At 33.4% G+C, this 23,464-nt stretch overlaps 1 protein-coding gene across 10 annotated transcripts in view; it reads left to right on the top strand.

Annotated features, from left to right (window-relative positions):
* Nucleotides 1–23,464, top strand: part of LOC117242913 (acetylcholine receptor subunit alpha-like) — a 380,997-nt gene that overhangs the window by 139,602 nt on the left and 217,931 nt on the right. The window lies entirely within an intron of this gene.

Genomic DNA, 23,464 nt, shown 5'->3' with positions numbered 1-23,464 from the left:
CGAATGTTCGTGTAAATGGTTCTTGACAAACGGGCCGAGGTCACGAGAGAAACGTTTCCGCTCGTTCGACGCCGCGGTAACTTCCGACGCTGCCGCGGATCTCCTTTGATTATACGCCGCAACGTTTACGGTCTCCTCGAGATTCGAACGACTGCACATCCACGGCTAATCACTGTTTTTTTAAGCTGCGTCTGGATTCGCCGATCCTTCAGATTAACGCGATACGAGACGTTAACATTTATCGTGGATTCGAAACCCGCGTCGAATGATCGATATCGTAAAATATATGTCGAAGAAACAATCACTTTTTGCGCGTCTATTTCTTATTCGTAGCGAGTATCGATTCGATTGAAATTACCACGATTAAACGCAACGGGCGTGTCGTAACTAATATCAGTTTTGAATTCGATGTTGTTTTGTGTTATATTAAGTGTTGGTTTAATAAGGTGGGTATATGAAATTAAAATATCTAAGATAAGAACTGAGCAGGTGTTTGGTACTTTGGTATTTTGAACGAGGTTGGATCGTGTGGAAAATTAACGAATATGAAATGGGCCCTTATTTCGATCTGTTAATGAAGAAACATTTTGAGAAACAGGAGCACATTCGATATTTCTGTGTTATGTGTATTAATAAAAAGTTTATATATTTATCATTAGGAATACGTGAAGCAAAAACTGTGAATATAAAGCTTACACTTTACGACAAATTATTTTAAAGCGAAATAATGTATCGTCTAAACTGAATTCAATTTTAGACACATTTATTTATCATTCAGTATCAAACATACTTAATTTACGCACTATATGCTGAATTGCAAACGTACTTTGTACTTTTGTTACCTAATGTTTTAGTTGTAACGTATTACTGAAGCTACTGAGAAATACTGAATTTTTATAATATTTCTGTAATGAATTTTTCATGGTTTATTAGTAGAATTAATATCGCATTACATATATACCAGGCATGTTCTTGTGGAAAAATTTATATCTAAAGAAGTTTATTTTACAATAAGCATTCGTTTAAAAAAATTAAAATTAACTCGTTCTTTTTACAACAGCAAAATTACGTACTTAAAAGATCACGGTTGAGAATATATAAGAGCTTCTATCAGCATTACAGTTTCATCTATTTCCAATATTATTTGCAATGTCATATGTTGTAAACATTTTCTAATTTTGGTCATAATGTATTTTTGCGGATTTATTAAGCATTCAATTTATTGTAGTACATATCAAGAATAATGACTTACTTCTATCTACTAACACCTCTATCTGGATAATCAACTAATTTAATTAACATTTCTCTGCATACTTACATTCATTACCGTAAGTATCTGAGTATAATAAACAGACATGTATCCAGGTCAATAATATATTTATTCTTTTTGTTAAATAACTCCTAATAGATTCTTGCAATTTGTGCTACAGGATATTTAGCAAGTTGTTTCAGTTGTTGAGGATGTCGCGTGGATGTCAATTCCAATTGGTTTAGCACTATTACAAGAATATATTTATATTTGATCTTGCGTCAAAAGGGTCTGAGTTGCTCCTTTTTACCGTCTTTTAACTACACTGTCAGTGTTCAGTGTGTTGGCTAGCGCTTTTGGCTTGCTTATGGCTCTTGACTTATATGTGCCGGATATTCGCTGAATTCTCTCCTTTATGGCGAAGATTTGAACATCTTGGCGTAGTTCTTTATTTCGTACGTATCAAAGTACGTCTATTGTTGTGTGAAGTACGATTGATCGCAAGGTTTCCATTTTGGCGATGTGACTTTCTGCCGATGTGTCCATAATTGTTGGACGCCATACGCCCACATTGGTTTCATTATGCCTTTACAGATTAGTAATCTGTTTTCTATATGTTGTTCCTGAATACTTAGTTTGCAACGGCTGTTGGTTAACCAGTACATGCCATTCCCTTTAATCCTCACTCGTTGTATTTTTTAATATATAATATTTTATAATATATAGTTTTATAATATATCTTAGTATTACATTATATTTATTATATTAATATATTATTAATATATAGAGGATATTTTATAATATTTCATAACATATTTTTATGATATAGAAATTTTTATAGTATATTATATATTACATATAATATATAATATTTTATAATATATAGTTTTATAATATATCTTAGTATCACATTATATTTATTATATTAATATATTATTAATATATAGAAGATATTTTATAATATTTCGTAACATATTTTTATAATATAGAAATACCAATTAATTGTACAGTTCAAACTGTACTATGACTACTTTTGTCTATCACTGTATTCTGTTGCGGGCTGTGCTTCCCTCCTTAAATTCCTTCCTCTGGCAACAGATTCCCTTTACTAACTTGATTTCTCGCGGTTCCATTAGTCTCTCGCTTATTCCACCTTTTGCTCTGGACGATCTCCTCCTTATTTCTAACTTGCAGTTGTTTCGTCTCTGTTTCACTCACTTTTGCTCGAGTCACTCTCGTTACGTTCGTCCTTCTCTTCTCATCTCTTTTTTTTTCGCCGTGACGTTCGTCGCCTACAAAGGCAGAGATTTATTGCGTCGCTGTGAAACGAGATTCATCAATTGATACCGGGTGAAAAAATGAATGGGAAACGCGAAAAGTGAAATCGTTAACTAGAACACCTGATAAATATCTAGACTTATTGGCCTGTAGAGGGTCGACGTGGTTAAAATCAAAGCGGCTTAAAAAGACAGCTAAGCCTTTCAAAAACGTGGAAATGGCGGAATAAAAAAATATTGCGGGGGGATTGGAAATATCTCTTTTGCCTTTTGATTATATTCTTTTTAAGCCAATATATAGTATTCTAGAGTATTAGATTACGTTAGTTACGAATATATATATATATATATATATAAACAGAATGTTTGGATGTTAAAATGGAATTACATATCCATTGTTTACATTTATTAAAGATATCCTATATCTCGAAAAATTATCTGAGAGAAAGACAAATTAAGAATTTGTTTCTATAATTCAATTTAATTTCTATCGAAAATATTAGCTTCAATAAAATTTGTAGGTGTAAAGCGTGTATTTCGTATGCGTAATTAATTGACATTAAACTTTTAAGGCTACTGCATAACGAAAGGCTTTTCTGTTTAAACTAACGAGTCTGCATTTTACAATAAACTTTTACGAAAAGAATACATGTTTTATATATTTATATTTAATATATTTATTTAATACATATTTTTAATGGTAATAAGATAGCATAGTTCTTGATGACGTTCGTCTTATCGTGATCCTTTTACGTGAAAGAAGAAAATAGTAAAAATGAACTATAGTGAAAAGATAAACGACAAAATATTACTGTGATTTATCATTTACTGTAGCTGTCATTTTATACCATGAACGATCAAGTATAAGTATAATATTCGTCATAATATGTCATGGCCTAAAATAATATATCAGCATAATAATGCAGCTATTAAAATGATTAAGTAGCTGCTTAATTAACCAATTCTTAGATCTTAATGTTTTAAATAAGATGCAAAATCAGATATAAAGAAACCGTTATAAATATTCATCCCTTATCTTCATTAATGAAATACTGCAAAAACTACAAAATTTTACTGTATTATTCAAGAAATTAAATATCACGCGAAAAATATTTTTAATTTTGTGTCGTTAGGTTACTATGTTAAAGTAATCATATCATGTACGTGAAAGATAAATTAAACAAACTAACACGCCTCGTGAATGGCCGTTTAATCATAACCATCGTTAACTGTGTCAATTAAAAAATCCCATTGTCAATAGAGGAACATTACTTTTTTAATCATTAATGGAAATTGATCATCAACCAATGTACGGATTAATATTTGAAACTCAAAATGTTTTGAAATAACAAACGCTGTGATTGCATCACAGGAAAAAATAATCGGATTTTCCGGAAAAAATTGCAGCATTGGGAATGAAACGAATATGTATATTGTACATTGCAAAACGTTTATTTACAAGTTACCCATCGTGTAAAAATAATGTACTTATCAGTATATCTGACCTACAAGGGAATATCACCAAGCACAGATCGTCGATTTTAGCGAAACTTACGTACGACATAGTTCTGGAAAAAATATCTGACACGTATTTCCCTAGAAGCTAACATTCCTATTGAGGGGGGAAAAGTAGCTCCAAAGTTAGGGGTTGGAAACACTTCACAGAATATGTCGGAAATTATGAGGTTGAGAAAAATAGTTGGTGTAAAAATGCTGTTTCTTAAACCAGGAATTTAACTACGTAGATGACATTCAAAGAGGATCATCTATTTAAAAAATATAATAAAAATTAGCGTATTTTTATCGCTTTCTGTTTTAAAGTGTTGATCCATTTTCGTGAAAATGTACATCTACAATATAAATTTTAAACAATCCTAAAAAATATGGATAAATTACAATCTCTATTTTCAGTATTATAACAAAAATTACTCTTCTTGTTATTTTCATTCGTTCTATATAGACGAAATCGTATGAATGAAATAAATAAAAACTGTAAAATTTCTAACAATTTGTCATCTTCTACATGATTGTGACACACCATGTTGCATCAGTTGCTCCATCATCAGATCTTAAGATCGCCAGAAAGAAGAACACAATTTCAGCGATTCGCTTGGCGAGCGAGCAACATCCGTTTCTTGATACAATAAAATAAGTCAAGCAGCAGCGTAATTGCTGTTATATGGAAAACGCAAGTTCTCATTTCCGAAAATCACGGAGCTGCGAAGTTCAAAGGCGCGACTCCGCTTTAATTAAAGCGTAAAGACAGTGGGCAATTGCATTTGTTCACGATGGATGCGCAACTATGTAAAACACATTCTGCACGAAACCTGTAACACTTACCTGTACGAACGGTGGCATAAACGACTCGACCAATCTGTCCTAACAGGTCGCCTCCTCGAAATCGATGTTCCGTTAAATGGAATAGCAGCTCGAGAAGCATTCGCAAAGGTTGCTCGTATATGCATGGCTGATACGGTGAACCGTATCAGAAAACATTGCTGCCTATCAGTGCTATACCAAACGCGTGGCAAGTTAAACCGCCGTGTATTAACGTAATTTAATTCGCTGGCGTAACGCGAGTTATGCACATCACCGCGTACATATTGATACCGTTCGTATATTGTATATTTTTGAATATATTTTAATTTCCATAATGTATAAATTCATGTATAAAGGTAACAAATTATAATTTGTATAATCCAGAATCGATCGTTGTGCATTGAGATTGTAAATTTGAAATTCACCGAGCGAATACACGCGCATGCAGTAAGAGAGAAAAATATTCATAAAGTTGGTTTATTGTGGAAATAAAGAAAAAGATATATCAGGTAGTGTAATATGTTACATTAGATATGTTCAAATATAATGTATCACTGTAAGTATACACTGGCTCACAAAAGTATTTGGACACTTATCATGGAAAACTTTATGTTCATATTGTATTTGGCATATAAAACATTTTGAAAATTGCTTAGCACTGTAATGAGACACGACCATCGTGGCTATATTGGTTAAATTCGAAACAAATCTGGAAGTTTATACAGAAATTACAGGATATTCACTGTAAATATATATTTAGTATGAAAGCTAGTAGCCGTTTTATATCCTTGTTATATTTGTTATACGTTATAAAACATTTCGCAAATTTCTTAGTACTATGATGAGATACTACAAATTTGAAACAAATCTGCCAGTTTATATTATAAAAATTACAAGATACTGCAAACATATATGTAAAGATGGTCCCACTGGATATGTATCGAGGCTTGTTAAATGAAATGTTGTTGCATAAAATACACAAAATACTTGCACTAAACGTCTTGTTGCTTCTATGTTCATTATCATATTTGTTCCAAACTTTACCAATATAATGGCCATAGTCAAGCCTCGTAACAACGCTAATGAAATTCCAAAATGTTTCATATAACATAATATATTCGTAAAAGGTGTTAACTGCAAACATAATTCACGTGAATTGGTATTATCGTGTAATATTAAATTGCCTTTGAACACATTGTCTTCGTCGAGTCACATTCTACCACACTAACAGGAATTATAGTTGCCATTCAATAAAGCCAAACTGTAGTCTCGTAACAAAGTCTGGTGTTTGAAACTTGACTTTAGTTTCAATTTCGCTACCTGACAATGAGAATTATGAGATGTCAGTTACGTATAATATTTCAATTATATCATCCGACACAATGTTACAACGGCGAATAACTCTTCCTCACGTTGATACGAAGAAACTACAATAGTCAGGTAAGACATTATCATTAACTGCGTTTCATAGTCTTTAGTTTATTCGATATATCAAAAATATAAAGATTGCTGTTGTAAAAATATTTTGTAAGAATTAGTAATTAATGAAATGATACGTCAGAGATATCTTTCGCCAGCATGACGCGTCGACCGCGTGAAATATATTTTCAACACTGTGCTTCTTTTATTTCTGTTTCCATTGTTTGTTTCGTTCCAATAAATCGAAGTTTTGAAAAGCGCAATATTTCTCAGACGATAGAAGAATATTATAAAAGCAATAAATTCTAACTGGTTTCTATCAAAATTCCACGCTTGTCTGACACATATTTCCTACTTTTTTTATATCAATTTCGTCCAAGCTTTTGTCAGGAATCATTTCGCTCCATCTTCTTCTTTTTTACTTGTTTGGGGTTTTTATTTTGTTTCACTTACTTTATTTTCATTTAAATATTATATTGACTAATTGTTTAAGGCAGATAGATTTTGCTTTGTTTACTGAATTAAATTTGCCAACAAATAATAACAGTATAATAGTAATATATTGTATAGAGAGGATCTATATTATAATGGAAGATAATTTGACATTTGCAGTTTCATTGCGACAGTTGTGATTATAGATATAGTTGATACTCATAAACAGTATCGATATACTAAATTTAATTATCAGTATCCATAATGTATTTATTGTTATATACATATAATGTAATTCTATGGCGACAAATAGCGAGAATTTCATGAATTTAATATATGATTATAACTGTCTAATAGAGAGAGAGAGATATGCCAATGGAAATGTCCCATTAAAACAATATGATAAGCATCAGTAGTAGAGATAGATATATGAGCACTCGACAAGTAGAATACTGATTGTTAGACCAGACGTGTGACAGAGAGCAAGAAGCAATTACGATATGTCAGTTTCGAAAACGTAGAGCTCGCTCTCTGCAGTTATATTAAGCGTAAGAGGATATCGTACAAATTCATGTTCTTTATAAATAAACACATGTAGATGTTATTGTAAATATAACGTTAAACATAATTTATAAGATCGTATAAATTTCAAAAACGTAATAGGTAAGTTGCTTCTAATATCGTATTTAAAAAATCAGTTAAACAGTTAAAAAAATAGAAGATTGTTAAGGACAAGTATTGAAAATCTAAGCTTTGTCATAGGATATTTAATAATAAACTTACTAGCTGGTATTATAGTAAGAAAAAATTAAATCAAAATGCTGAATATGATATTTAGTATTGTTTACTCTGAATCCAACTTTTGTAAATTATGCAAATTCGTTCCCAATATTGGAGCAATGAAATTAATTCGTGTGTAATATTGAATAGGATTGCAGAATTAAATATGTAATATTATTACTGGCATTCAAACAATGGATTCACATTCAGTTCCATAATTACTAACCTCTGCCTCAAATATTTAGCTACAGTTGATATAAAATATCATTTATTTATAATTAAATTATTAATAATTATTTATAATTAAAGTTGTAAATAGAAACCACAAAAACTAAAAAGAAAACTGAACAAATAAAACACAAACTTTTCACTTACCACGGATAAACTCGAAAAATACAATCCTCCGTACTTGAAAGACAGAAATTTTTATTTTTTATTTTCATTTGGCTCGGTAATTTCGTTGCTTGGATAAGTAATTACGAAATGAATCTCATCCAGACTATTCATCCTGTTGCTTGATAGTCATCGTTGTCTCGTGACTTCATACAAGAAGGATTATTATTAAACTGCAGATTTTTATGCAAATTCGTATTTCCGTAAACTCAGTTAGAAGGATAAAAGCAAGATAGAAATTTGTTTTATCTATTAGGTATTATAAAAGGTATTGTATTTTGATTATTGTATATATTTGTACATATATGTATTATATATGTTTGCATATTATTTAAAATCTATGCAATTCTGTATCTCGTAATTGCATAAATATAAAATTAATATAAATATAAAGTAAAATAAAATAATAGAAATAAAATAAATATAAAATGTATATTAAATATATATAATTATTATTGTATGTTTATTATAATTATTAAATATATATGCATGTATATATTTATATAATAACGATCGATTTCTTTCTTGTATAAAGTCACAAGACAACAACGATTATCAAGCAACAGGATGAATAGCCTGGAGGAGATTCATCTGGTAATTACTTACCCAATATATATATATATATATCAACAGGAAGTAAAACAAAAGTTATCCTATCCTGCCAAATCTAAGTTGGAACATTTCAGAAATCTACAATGGATATTATGAAGATTTAATGTCGTATTTTCATGAATCACTTACGAAGTAATCAGAGTTATTATTTTCATTTACAAAAATTTAATTTAAATCTATTCCAAATAATACTCGATATCTCAAAATAAATTTAAAATGTCACTCAACATTTCTCAATGGTATCAGGACAGGTACTGTAAATTTGTTTATTTTTCTAGGCCCATAGAGTAACACGAACTTTCTTAATCATCATTACGTTAAATATATTAAACTTACTATAAAATCTATTATATAAATATATTAAATATATTAAACCTATTAAATTATTATGTTAAATATGTTAAATATATTATGTATGTATTAAGGATCGTCAAGATGTAAAATTCAACTCGCAAGAGAGTAAGTTCGAAACACAATCACGGCCATGGACAGTAATTAACGTGCTTAAAACAAAATGATAGACGTTGTGTTTGATGAAGCGCTGTATAGGTAACCAGTTGGAAGATAGAGATGTAGTAGGACAGCATTATTACGTGGAGAGATCAACGAGGATGGAAGAGCACTCTGCCTCGCGACTAACCCGAGAATCCCTTGCCTCGGATTGACGGTACGTGCCGGTGCCAGGCGCACGTACGAAATGCGAGATAACACGCCCACGCATCGCCGACTGCATACGGAAATGCACACAGGTTCACTTGACCGCTCAAAGGTCATTCTGGAACGCTTATATATCGATTAAGGGCCAACTGACCTGAATATTCGACTGCATGGTCGCGTACCACTGAATCGCGTTCCAACGAATAATGTGCCACATTGATCATCGACGTCTTTGAATTCGTTGATTTACCACTCGACTTTGTTTCCGTTGATCCTATTTCTCCCCCGTAAGAAACGAACAACTAGCAAATTAGAGAGGAAAATTGTTCTCTCACGGAATCAACGTTTCGTATGACGGTGTTTGTTCGCGGTCGAAACAGTCGTTTTTATTTTAGTGTTTGTCGAGAAAATATGATGTTTAACACGTTCACGCCGGCGCAGCTATCTGTGTCTCTCGCCATGTGTTTCTCGTTTATAGTAAGTTTATAATATTGAATTATTATATTTTTAAATAAATCCTAATTTTTTTCAATTAATATACGTTAAATTTTCATTATTTGAATTTCAAACTATATGGCAATTTTTTCTAGTTACTGAACGAACTACATTTTTGGCGGTACGCACCGTCTGATGGAAGATTCGAGCGTGAGCCACCGGTGGTACACGCCGGCATGAACGTGTTAAGAAGCAGAGATTCGCTAGTTTCATAATCCCAACACGTTGCTTTTTAGTTTTATTTTAGAGGTAATTTACAGTTTGTTCGCGAGAACTCTCGATAAATTGTTGTAGCGAGTTGGAATAATAGTTTGTGGGCTTATTGCCAGTAGTTTATACCTCGAAGTTAAATGCGTTTGTTTTTTAGATTATCGAGTGTCTTACAATCAGTTAATCATAGGGATGTTTCTTGCTCTGTCTTCTCGGGATAAATGCGAAATGTACGTTGTTTTTGTTCGTAGATTTCAGTGTTTTCCTAACCTCTTTTTCTGTCTCGCAGCAAAACGTGTTATTATATTTTCAGCTAATTCTACCCCAAAGCGCCATACATCATTAACCGAGCATTAACTGATTGTAGAGTTTCTACTTTTCTAATGTTGCTCGTGGGATTAGTACTGTTGATGGGAGACGTTTGAGTAGGTGTTTTCCATTTTTCAAGCGCCGAAGCTACGCGAGAATTGTTATTTGTCTGCACTGTCGTCGTGTTCGTTGTTCATTTAAAAAATTTCTGGCGAAATATTTACAATTTGTACCTCGTTAAAGGAATTTGCGTCGCTTTTAATAAACGCATGTATATTTCACGGATTTCCTAAATAAATGCGCGGCTACCTAAGCTCGATCCATTTCACAGTATATCGTAAAGTTAAGCGAAGGTTGTGAAAGAGAAGATGCGAATCGATAAGAAACTGATCAGAAACTGAGTCCATCGGGAAATCCAGCGGTTGTCCGCAATCGGGCCTGGGCGGTAGATGCAATTTTGGAACATAGCATCGTGGAAGTAAACAAAATATAGAAGTGTCCTCCCATGTATAAAATACTTTTACACGTACCAAATGATGCATTGAGAATCGTTTGTGGATGAATGGGAGTGAATTGCCTGTTATTTTGTCGTAATTAAATTTATCTTCGCTTGCCACTAACAGTTGTAATAAATTATTATTATGGCCAAAATACTCTATTTTACTAGGTATCTTATTAAGATACTTCCTTTGCCATGAATTGACCAAAAAAGATATGCAAGAGAAAATTAACCTTCTTATTGGAGTGACGGAAAACATATTTTATTTCTCCTTTTCTCTTTCATATTACTAGTCAATGAGTACAATATTTATTCGAAAATATATAAAACATGTTTTTAATTTACATATTAACGTATAGCTAATATATGTAAACATATTGTATAACAATAAAATATAAAGAATCATATCGATAAGTTTATAGGTGGCTTATGTCATAATATAATCGCGAAAACGTACACAAGATAGGATTATTTATTTTTATTTATTTTGATAGTGAATTTTCTTATTAAAATAACATTTAATAATATTTTCTATTTATTTTACCACTGTGAACTTGACTCTAATAATTAAACAAATTATTGTATAAATAAATTACAGTAGGTTCATACCTACCGTAGGTTTTTTTAGAGAATCAAAACGAAAATGTATTCTTATGTTTCTTATATTTATATATATTAAATGTATAAATGTAAACGGAATAAAATTTGCAATTTTGCAAAACATACGCGTATTAAAGAACGAGAGAAACAGAATATATCCTGCTACATTGCCTTGAATATTTTATTTATGCATTTACGAGAAGAAAAAATAATCCATTATTCTACTTCCCTATTTTGGATTAAATATGAAATGACAAGATAAAATGAGATAGAAAATAGAAGAATAGAAAATGAAAATAAAAATAGAATTTCTTCGTCATTAAAATCCAAATAGTCTGTTAATTCGCTACATGTTTAATTGTGTCGCTATTCATTACTTATAAATCGCAGGAAATATTCGTAATCTGAAAGTGCAGTGCAATTTTTCCGATTGCTTCTACGTTTCTAGCGTATTATTCGCGTAGCAATGTCCGTAACACTTTTTTCATTTCAACGATACGAACGCGCCTTCTGCAGATATTTAATATTTGTTTCCGTGATAACCGACCTACTTTTTCCCATAGACGCAGCAGCTTTCTTTAAGATTGCTATCTCGTATCCGGACTTTTTACTTTTGTTATGAATATGGGATTTTCGCGAATTTGCCAGTTCACGGAGACAGGCTTCGGCTTGAAACGCGGACACGCTTTATCCCGTTTATTAATTTTTTATGCGTCGCTGGCAGTAACATCGACTGTTCGACAAAAATAGGAGAAAACAAACTCGCTAGACCGATATACCTTTTAATTAAGATTTTCCTCTCCCACTTTTCCTTTTCCCTTTCGCTTCACGGCGACTGTTGGCCGACTCGGAAATGGAAGGCGCTCACACCGAAACCAACACCGAGATCGCTATAAGGATTTGCTTTTTTCCCTCCAAGTGCTTCCTGAATTCTGAAGAAGGCAATCGAGTTTCCCCGAGAACCTTCTTAGGCGCTTAACTTTAACTTAATCTTCTGCAGTTAATTCAAATCCTACGGGGATCCTCTTACTTCGGATAATCTGATCCAGGACTAATAATAAGACCTTCGATCTATATAAATAATTGACTGGAAACATCATTCTTACGCAATTCTTGTAATTGCTGTTATAGGTAGATACGTGATTCGTATTTTTCTATTAACATGATATATCAGAATGAAAATTGTTTTATTATATGAAACGCATTTAACAAGCCACAAAGTATTTACTAATAATTCGTTCACGATACTTCTACAAAATTTGGATGAATTAACATTGTCAAGGAACTGGAACTTTAACAAAATTCTTGTTTGTAAAATCTCTGTTACCTTCGAAGGTAGTTTTTGAAAAATTATGATAGGTACTGTGTGTTTACTGTAATTTATTTATACAATAATTTGATTGATTGTTAGAATCAAGTTCACAGTCGTAAAATAAACAGAAAATATTATTAAATATTAATAGACACATTAAATCTATGCACATATATCTATCTAAATTTTGATGTATGTCGTAAATGATATGGATGTGATCAAGTAAACAAAGTTATATCAATAGAGGATGTTTAAAGCTGACTATAATAAAATTTGATATATGAAGGGAACGATAATAGACTTATGGTTACTATGTAATAAGTACAGGTGTACGATCAATGTAATTAGGTTGTCCGAAAAGTGTCTTTCTTACGCAAACGTGTTTTTTACAACAGTGCACCTTCATAGAAAGGTGAAACCAAGTCTGTGAAATGTTGCGGTGTTTATCTGAACAGAACAAAATGGATCGTACGTAATTCGACAAAATAATATAAAACAAAGACGTTCGTCTATTATTTCCTCATAAAACGAAAGAAACTTTTTGGACAACCTAATATTAGCTGTTATGGCCTCAAAATCCTGCGAAAACAACTTCGCAGTTGTTATGGAAAATCTAAAGGAGAGATTCTCGTGTAATAACAATGGAAGCAAATGATTTTTACGAATTTTTTTTACGAGACTAACTACCGGGTAGATGAGACTGGACCTTTGTGGAATGTTTATAGATAATCTGGAAATACGAACATAATTTTTTTATTTCATTTTTTATTGTTCATTGCATATTATGCAAGATCATCTTTGACAATGTAACCATTGTTGGCGTACAGTATAGTATCTGTCACAATGATCGAATGAAAGTTAAGAAATTTTTTTAAGATTAGATAATTTACACTGAAATTGCTTAAAAAATCAATAAACAACAAGAAGAATTGAAATAAAAGAAATTACATTTGTACTTGAAGGTTATATTTACATTCCAAAAGGCTCCAGTCCCACGTAACTAGTAGTTAATGTAAAAAAAAATTTCCAAATTATTTGCTTTTATATTACACGAGAATTCCCCCTTAATGAGAATGTCCTCCTTGATCGCGTCTAATGCTCATGAAATACGAGGGTTTGATTATGCAAATCAAGACGTAGGAACCAGAGCTTAGAAATTACATAATAAACGTAGAAAGTCGAAATTTCTGTGTGTTATATGAACCGGTGTCATTTAGCATAACGATAGATGTGTCGCGAACTCATGGCACGACACACGAGCAAATCATGATGCTTTGAATCTAGTCTCTGCGTTGATCTGCACCACCACCTTGCCAATCTCTCAGTTATCAAGGTGGGTGGAATACTCGAGACACAAGATCATAGGAGTATTGTCCAAGTTGAAATTATCCACCGATTCAGTCGCATCGGGCGAACCAATTGCTTCTCACAATTTACCACAGAGCGATACAGTACATGGCAAGCAGACCAATTTGTATTAAATTAACACGTCGACTGCCACGGGGATCGTCTGAAGGATGACACGTTATTCAGTTTTTTGGAATGATTAAAGTAATATAAATTATATGGACAAATAAATTTTTGATAACGTCAGTTAGATAGCGTTGTTAGAAAAAAGTGTAGAAATACAGTATAATGTTACGGTGTAGTATATTTCAATCTATTTCAATTCAATTCAAATTTACAAGTAAAGCAGTCGTTGGTTTTCATATACCAGAGGAAAATAAAAATTACCTGCTGATAATCAATCAGTGATGAATTTTCCCATACTTTTTATAATTGATTACCTTCTCCTGTTAAGTTTTTGGTCCCAATCTTTTGGAACTCCGATAGTAACAACTCGCGTTGTTTTAAACTAACGGAAAACTCTTAGAAAAACCCCATTGTTTATAATATGACCCCATCGTGTCAATGTGTTAAACAAGCTCATCCGACGTATTTCAACGAAATGCGAACAATGTGGTAAAAATAAATTTTTAGAAAATATTCATCATCCATACTTGTTATTTTAAGGATAAATAACCCACTTTTACTCTTATATTTACCATATTTTACTATTTGTTGCACTCGTATTTAATTATTTTCAGCCATTTTAAATCATTTTCACTGTTTAAATTGGATATCAAAATATTAAGCGTAGTTTAATACGAATGAAACAGGAAAGTAATCATCTATTGATACCTGTGTTTCCATAGAAATTCTCATGAAAATCAATATTTTATATGCATTTAAACCTATAGTTTAATAATTTATAATAACAAGTAGGAAAATGTTTGTAAATTCAATTAATCGTATTGCGTAGAATTTGATATTTTTTCTTTCCTATAATATACAACCTAAAAATAATCGAATCTGCTTTGCAGCATCATAAATGTTGAAGTAATTCAAGAAAAGCTCTACATCTTTTCTCTTGTATACCCGTGATCCGGACACCGCTGTTACGTAGAAAATAGAATTTAGTGAAGCAAAAAAAATTAAAAACAAGGAGTCCATATCATTGTGCCTTTCAATATGAATGTTGTTTTGGGTTACAAAGTCTACAAAAAAAGAGCTATAAGTAGATTTCTGTTGCTGTTTCTTGTAACCTTCAGCTAGAGTCCTTTGCTATAGATGTATAAACGTGCTCCCTATCATATTCTATTGTAGTGTACCACTGAGAGAGTGAGTATCTGGATCCGCATACACTATACCTGTACATATACCCATACTTACTTCAATATATATTTTTCTATTACAAATTCATCCACTCGTTCCTCTATCAGTGAACCTCAACAATAAACGTAGAACAATTTCCACATTTCTATTTAACTAATAATTATAATCTAAATCCAGTTGAATTTGATGCAAGATATTTCCTTATTGATATGCTCCCACTGCATATCCTCATTGATGATTCTGTTTGGTCTATTGCACGTCTGTCTACTATTCCACGAGAATTAGTTGTGGCACGTTATTCGAGCATTAAAGGGAGACGAAAATTGTATTCCAATAGCTAAGTCGTGTTTCAATCCTGCTATGATGATCACGATTCTGGTCATCGTTTCATATTTCAATCATAGTCTGATCTTATCAATCGAGAAGAATTTCTAATGTTTTAAGAAGATTGTTCGGGGATTATCCGCTGTATTGAACACAAGTCACCCGTGTGCCTGCTGACTGCGAGTCAGCTACTAATCGGGCCTCCGTGCAGCTTTAATCAGCAGGATTCTCATGTGCGCGATTGTACCGACTTTCATGACCGCGCACATCTTCAAAAAAGCTAACTAACCGACTGATAACAGTAGTATCAATTAGACCAAACAAACGCATTGTATCGAGCGGTACCGAGTGATTGTATCAGGTTGTAACAGACGTAGGTTCGGTTAAATTTCTCAATATTTTTCTTTATTTGACCAAACTTTTCTACGTTACAATCTAATGTACAAACTATCTAATCGAACCTCTGCAACCAATTTTATTGTTCTTCTTCGTCGACCGCTGCCTCCAAGTTTGTCCAACTTCTGTCAAGCTGCATCAACCAAAGATGTTTAATGGGCGAGGTCCTAAGCAATTGAATTATATTTTAATAAATAATTAATTTACTGCTAAGCAACGAACTTTTGCCTGTATCTTGAGAACCAAAACAATCATCGAAACAGGACAAAAGGAAATGATAGTCAGATTCGCTAGCTACGAAAACCGTATTCGTCTCTCAACATAATCGCCGTTGACTTCGATGCATCTTTGCCAAAGCGTGGCAAGTTTTCTTGTTGAAGTAACTGCTTCAAGAAAAATTCTACATCTTTATTTATGTGTAAAAAAATATTCTAAACAAGGAGAGGTGCATATTATTGTACCCTTGAATATACATTATGTTTTGGGTTGCAAGGTCTAGGAACAAAGAAACTAATCAACAGATTTCTATTTATGTTCCTTGTAGCCCTTAGCTAAAGCTATAAGGTTAACTTTTTTGATAATGTTCTTTTGCTATAAATATATGAACGTACTCCCTATCGATTCAATTGCCTCATAACATTAAGAGAGTAAGAATCTGGATCAACATAAACTTATACCTTTCAATATATTTTTCTATTACAAATTCATCGACTCGTTCTTCTATCAGTCGACCCTAACATTTCTCATTCCGTCAATGCAGGATCCCGTCAACCTACTCTCGACAAAGCAAGTCACTGCTATCTTGACTCGTCGTCCAACCGGAAACGAATATCCTCGAGTGTCCTTTTCAATTCTGCGAAGAAATGGAAATCATTGAATCTGGGAATTTCAGTCTCGCAAAGGACATCGAGCGCCGTGCGTGCGATCGAGCGTTGCGCTGCGACAGTGTCGTCTCGGTTGAGTTGCGAACCTGACGTACGCGTCTTCGCAAATGCTTCGTGGTTTTCACGTCACGACATACGTTGCCAGTAAAATGACGACGAATTTCCGTAAATGTGTAAGATTTCCTCCTGTTAAAAACTTCCTCAACCTCGCTCTAAACGATACTGTTCGTCATTGCGTTAAATAAACTTATTGATAAACTAAAAATGAACTTATTTATAAAGGACGAATGTAGCTGTAAAACGAGTGTTCACGCAGAGGTGTAGCTCGTTTCGTTTTGGGGACAGACGAAACACGTTCATTATCGATACTCGTATAATTGCGATCGTGAGTTCCAATAAGAATCTTTTCATATTTCGCTCAAAGAATTGGAAAGACGAAATTGGGTCGAAAATGACCGAAAGATCATAGCATACGTCGAAGCTCTACTTGAGTATTTAGTGGAAAACATTTGAAACAGCGCGTCTTTACAGATGTAGATAACAATGATTCGCTAATGATTCAGGTGGAGATTAGAGGTATCACTTAACGACGTAGCAATTTGTCGCGAGAATAATGATACGTTGCCGATACAAGGCGACACTGACCAGCTGAAATGGCTTACGTAGGCCACCCTAAATAATCAAACGTAATTACAGTTTCCGAATTAATAGATAGTAGCAACACGGGGCGAGTCAAACATCGTGCTTTGACTAGCTGCAAACGCCTCAACGAGAACAATTTGCATTATCTACATCGCGCTGTCAATTGGATTTTGAATATCGGAACGAACGCTTCTCCACGCACGTTTCCCTATTCTGATTCCATTAATATTTCCTGTGAATTATCAACTTGATGTTTCCCATTGATAGCGCTTGTTATATTTGTACAAAGATTAATCAGGTAATCCTCAGACATTTTGAAATTAACAAGAAACGATGGAGTGCTAATATTCCACGTCAGAACCTTCTTACAGGATTAATTTATTGCAATTATTGTTAGTGCGACTTTACGAGTATAAGTGAAGTATAAGCTGTGCGTGATTAGTAGTATTAATAAATTCTCTTACGTTATAGTAACCAGTTGGCTAATGAAACGAGTGGAATCTTGCAAATGAATTTTAAAAATTACAAGTTATTTTTTATGTAATATTGTAAAATTATGAGAGAGAAAAGTATACAGTTTGTAACTCGTTAATTCACTGATATTACTAGTTGGAAAATGATGGTGTAAAAAGGTTCGGCAGTAAACTGTTTTTCTAAATAATAAGCCACATGATAAAAAGATAGATTATAGGATTTGTAGGGAAAATAATCTTCTTCTCAATTAACGTCATATTTGTACAAGGATAAGATAATTTTATCAGCAGCTGAAGAAAAAATTTTGTATATAAAACGATCAATATATATCACTTTAAATATGTAACCGTGTGGTGAACGTTACCTCCGATATAAACAAGACAGTGAAAGAAATTGGAACAAAAAAAAAAAAAAAAAAAAAACATACAAATTGAAGCATTTCAAGTTGTTTTTGTGCATAAATTACCAAGAACAAAACATACTTAATTTCGAAAGATAAAGCATGCGAGTGTACCGCAACATATACATACGTACATAGCTAAAAAAAAAAATTAAAATTATGTTTGTATAAAAGTCGGTCTGAATTCGACACAGAAAGCAGAGAACATTTCAGCATGTAAATGCTCGATTCTCATGAAAGGACTCATGTTTTAATCTCTTAAATTCCACCTGGCTACGAACGAAACTTAAACCAGTAATTTTGCTGCCCTAATCTAAACTTAAAATCTGTTTAATTATAAATATTCATACGTATATAATTCGCACGCGAGCTGTGAATTCACCTTTATTCAGAATTAAAAGCTCTCGCAATCGGTGTTTACATATCAAAGTCGCAGAAAAGGAGCACGTTATTGATCAATCTTTTTATTTCCTTTTATCACTTCAAGATTGAAACAGAGTGTCTTGATACAGAGCTACTAAGCGTGAAAAAAAGATGTATAGTCGTAGGTTTATTGCAATTCGAAGGTATAGTCGTAGAAGACTTTTGTAAATGGAATAAAATGGTACGGAGAGTAGAAAGCTTAAGATCAAAATCAAATAAAAAGACTATTTCGGTAACACGAAATTAATTGACGACATATCATACTTTAACATTGGTCACCTGCAAACCATGAAGAATGTGATTTGCCGTGATCTTCTCTGTAGTCTTCAACAGCGTAGGTGGTGGTATAGTATAGTAGTTTAAGTCAAGATTCCAAAAATTTTGATTCAGTGAGGTATTCTTCTATCTTTGCAAGATACCCACAGTTAAAGAAGAAATATCCAAATTCAGTAACAGATATACTATAAGAGTTAACAACCACCAAAACCCATTAGTTATCCAATTACTTGACACGACTTGACACAACTTGACACAACTTGACACGACTTGACACGACTTGACACGACTTGACACGACTTGACACGACTTGACACGACTTGACACGACTTGACACGACTTGACACGACTTGACACGACTTGACACGACTTGACACGACTTGACACGACTTGACGCGACTTGACACGACTTGACACGACTTGACACGACTTGACACAACTTGACACGACACAACTAGAATCAAACATACTATAAACACTCATAATCCAAGTTACAGTACCACGCCAAAATAATTTACTTATCATTCTCAATGAGAATTGATTGTAAAAATTCTACCAAATAAAAAAGAAAATAAAAAACTTTATTCTCTGCCTCAATACGATTCCTCGTTTTGAAAAATTAATGAACCTTTTGTACCAATAAACGCGCACCACTCTCTTATGGGAAATAGCAGTGAATCGACTTAGACCGCTATGGTCTCCAGCCTTCCCCATGCCGAAGGAACAGAGAAAGGACAAAAACGAAGTAAAAAGAAAAGGCGAGAATGAAAGAACGAAAGGAAACGTTCTGAACATGGAAACGGATCGTTTTAACGAAGGGACGTGCCAATATAATCGCAAGTTCCGCTGCCATCGTCGACATCGTCATCGTCATCGTCGTCATCATCGTCGTTGTTTCCTAGCGGAAGGCGAGATCCACTTCGCGTAATAGCGTTCATTACACTTCTGCAAGTTCTTGCATGCATTAGCGAGATGAAAATCACTCGCGAGCCTCCGCTTTACGCTCCACTTTCGCCGTTGTCCTTTTCATTTCTCCGTGGGCCGTTCGAGGGCTCCTCCCGCTCGATTAAACGCCTTCCGCTGCCAAGAGAAACCGGTTCGTTAATACGGTGGCGACGATTTCGACGCAGTCGAACAACCCGGCCCATTAACTTCACAGCGCGACCGATACTACGCGTCGATTTTTTTCCTTCGATCGTATAATTAAACAGGTTACGCGCAAGATTTCAACGATGCATCATCATCTCGTTTACACTGTCGTTGAATCGGTCGAGACGAATTTGCTTGGATCGAAAGTGGTTTATTGAAAATTGTTCCAGAGTTACAGTGTTTGAAAGGTTGTTTTAAAGTGTAGGCGTTACACACGATTTTGCGCACAGCCAAAAAGGAACAGTTACTGTTTCCTGATTCCTTTTTGTATATTTTTTGTGGCAGATAGTATCGACTGACTGAGTGAATCGTGCTTGTCAGACTCGGCAAACTTATCGATCTTGCTTGTCGTTTAAATGGTACTACCATCTATCTGTAACGAAGCAAAAATGTTTAGTCATACGTAGAGGTAGGAAAAACTTGGAAAAAGTTGCTGACGTAGGAACTGGAGCGTATGTCGGTGTTGAAATGCTCGCAGCATCGCTGCAATTGTGGCAAACGTTGGGAAATGAAACAAAAACTACAAAATGAAATAAACAATTCTATTAGAAGGACAGATAGTAAAGTAGAATTGTAAGAGAAGATAAATAATAAAAGGAGAGGACCACGACTGGAACCAACGGAAAAAAGTCGCTGGGTTTTGGAACAAGACTTTTTGGTCTCACGAAAGCACCCTTTTATGCGATGGTTCTGACAAAGTGGGAGTCGGAATACGTTTGAAAAGGGGGACTTCTGAGAATAAGTCAGGAGAGAGGAACAAGCCCTTAAATATCGGGGAAACAGGAAAATCGAATTATCTAGACACTGTCGGATTGATACTGAGGAATTTGTCTAGCAAAAAGGGGTCCGATGAGAATCGATCAGAAATGCGATCAGAAAAAAGGAAAAATAACAAAATTGCATTAATCGGACGCCGTACGAGGAACTTGGCTGGGAAAAACTGGTTTCGGTGAAGTTCGAACTAGAATGTGGTTGGGAAAAAGGGCCAGACGCATAAATATTGACAAAAATGAGAAGATTGCATTAATCAGATTCCGTATAAAACTGTTTCGGCGAAGATCGATCAGGAATGTGGTCGAGAAAAAGGGTCAGACAGATAAATATCGGAAAAATAAGAAAATTGCATTAGCGAGACGCTGTGCGAGAAATTTGATTAGAACAGAAAGGTTCAGCAAGTTCGATCCAGGAATGTGATCAGTAAAAAGGGCCAGCTACATAAATCTGTCAATTGCTTTATTTTCAGCGAAATGTACTAACTATAGTAATATAACCAGGCAAAATATTTCAGACAAAATGTAGTTAATTTGCTACAAACAGGTTGTTTAATGAATATTGTTCCCTCCTTTTTTTAGTAGATTTTTGTCTTCCTTTATAATTCCTTTCTAAATGTTTCATACAATGTAATTATTTTCAAATTATTACATTATTACTTATTATTATTATTATTATTACTATTACTTATTACAAATTATAGTTTGCTCTTTTCTTCCATGGAAGCTTCCCAAAACATATAAAAGGCAAATAAATGAACAAATATCTAAATTAAGAAGATTTTCTAAACTCAAGAAATTTGTCAATAGAAAAAGATCCTATTGACTATTTTCAATGATTTATTGCAAATTATTGTTTGCTCTTTTCTTCCATGGAAACTTCCCAAACCCTATAAAAGGCAAATAATTGAATAAATATCTAAATTAAGAAAGTTTTGTAAATTTGAGAAATTCTAACGTTAGCGATCAATGTTCAGTTGTGCCATCACTAGCACACACACTTCCAAATTCAAGAAATTTGTCAATAGAAAAAGATCCTATTGACTATTTGCAATGATTTATTGCAAATTATTGTTTGCTCTTTTCTTCCATGGAAGCTTTCCAAAACCTATAAAAGGCAAGTAAATGCATAAGTACTGAAATTAAGGAGGTTTTCTAAACTTGAGAAACTGTAGGCCAATAACGATCGCGTTCAGCACTAATTGTATGCATTGATAAAAATTTCCCACCTGTTAAACGGCGGTCGACAAAATGCTGATTATCGGCAACTTCGAACGCGTCGTGAATTTTCGATGGCATAATTAGCCATCGCGTCGATCGACGCTTTCAACTTCCTTGTTGTCGAGCTCGTGAAAAGTTTCTGTGAAAATTGAGTGTGTGCCACACGGCCGGAATTGAAATGAGTTCAACGAGAATTTTAATTGCTAATAATTCAGCAAAGTGGTTGAGAAATCGTGAATGGATTTTTACTTTCTCAGAGTTTCGCATGCAGCTTGTTAATTATAATTGCAACGCCGCGGTGTATTTGTTTTCCATCAACAGATCTCAAGTTACTTCGGTTGCGTCTGAAATGAGTTGTTGTTGCGAATATCGCATTTACGCGCACCAATTTTCATTCAAGATATCGTTACGAAAGTTACATACGTTGCAATTAATTGAAATATTTGCTGAATGTTAGCGATATAAATCACGTGTTTCATTCTTCTATACAATATAATAGAAAATTTGTTCTTACTTTAAGAAGAAAACTAAATTTCAATAGATTTAAATTCAGCCTTTATATTTGTGAAATTTAATGTTAACCTGTCTATTACAATTCTTACGACAATTAGTAATATAAAGCATTTCAAATAAATTAAACTTTAATTAATTTCTGTAATTAAAGAAACAATTATATTTCGTACTTGGATATTTGTACACACGTATTTCCTATCAAAATGACATGAAATTAAGTAATTAAGGAATTTTTTGAAAAAAGTTTATTTGAAGCTTGTGTCTAGATACAACGTACGATAAATACTATATGAAGATATTTTCACTAATGGTAACGTTACTAATTAAAGGTATACAAAATCATAACGAAAATTTTAATGCACATTTTGCATCGCATTCCTTTCGATTGCTGCATTGTCACGTGCATTACGTTTCGCAATTCGTTGAATATAATACCCATAAATACGGTATGCCCCACTATAATTCTTCGTAGATAATACATCTGCTCAGACCGTTTATCGATTACTTCGCGAACGTGTCAGAAACGTAATGAAGGGGTTCAACGGGTTTTCAATCGGCAGAATAAAACGGACATGATCGCGATAGACCGCACCATAATACTGTCAGATTTTAATTAATTTGATTAATATCGTTTTAAAACATGGGAAGATAGTTAACGTTTTTTGAAATACGTTTGTAGAAATATCCGATTCCTTTGTTCGCGATATTTAACGAAAACTAATTCGACGAAGAATGTTGAATAATCATGAAACGTTGGAATAATAAAATTACGTG

Source organism: Bombus vosnesenskii, unplaced genomic scaffold (genome assembly GCF_011952255.1).
Source record: "Bombus vosnesenskii isolate JDL3184/JDL3185 unplaced genomic scaffold, Bvos_JDL3184-5_v1.1 scf7180000016281, whole genome shotgun sequence".
Taxonomy (NCBI): Eukaryota; Metazoa; Arthropoda; class Insecta; order Hymenoptera; family Apidae; genus Bombus; species Bombus vosnesenskii.
Note: the sequence above shows the minus strand (reverse complement) of the source record. Positions and strands in the feature narration are given on the sequence as shown.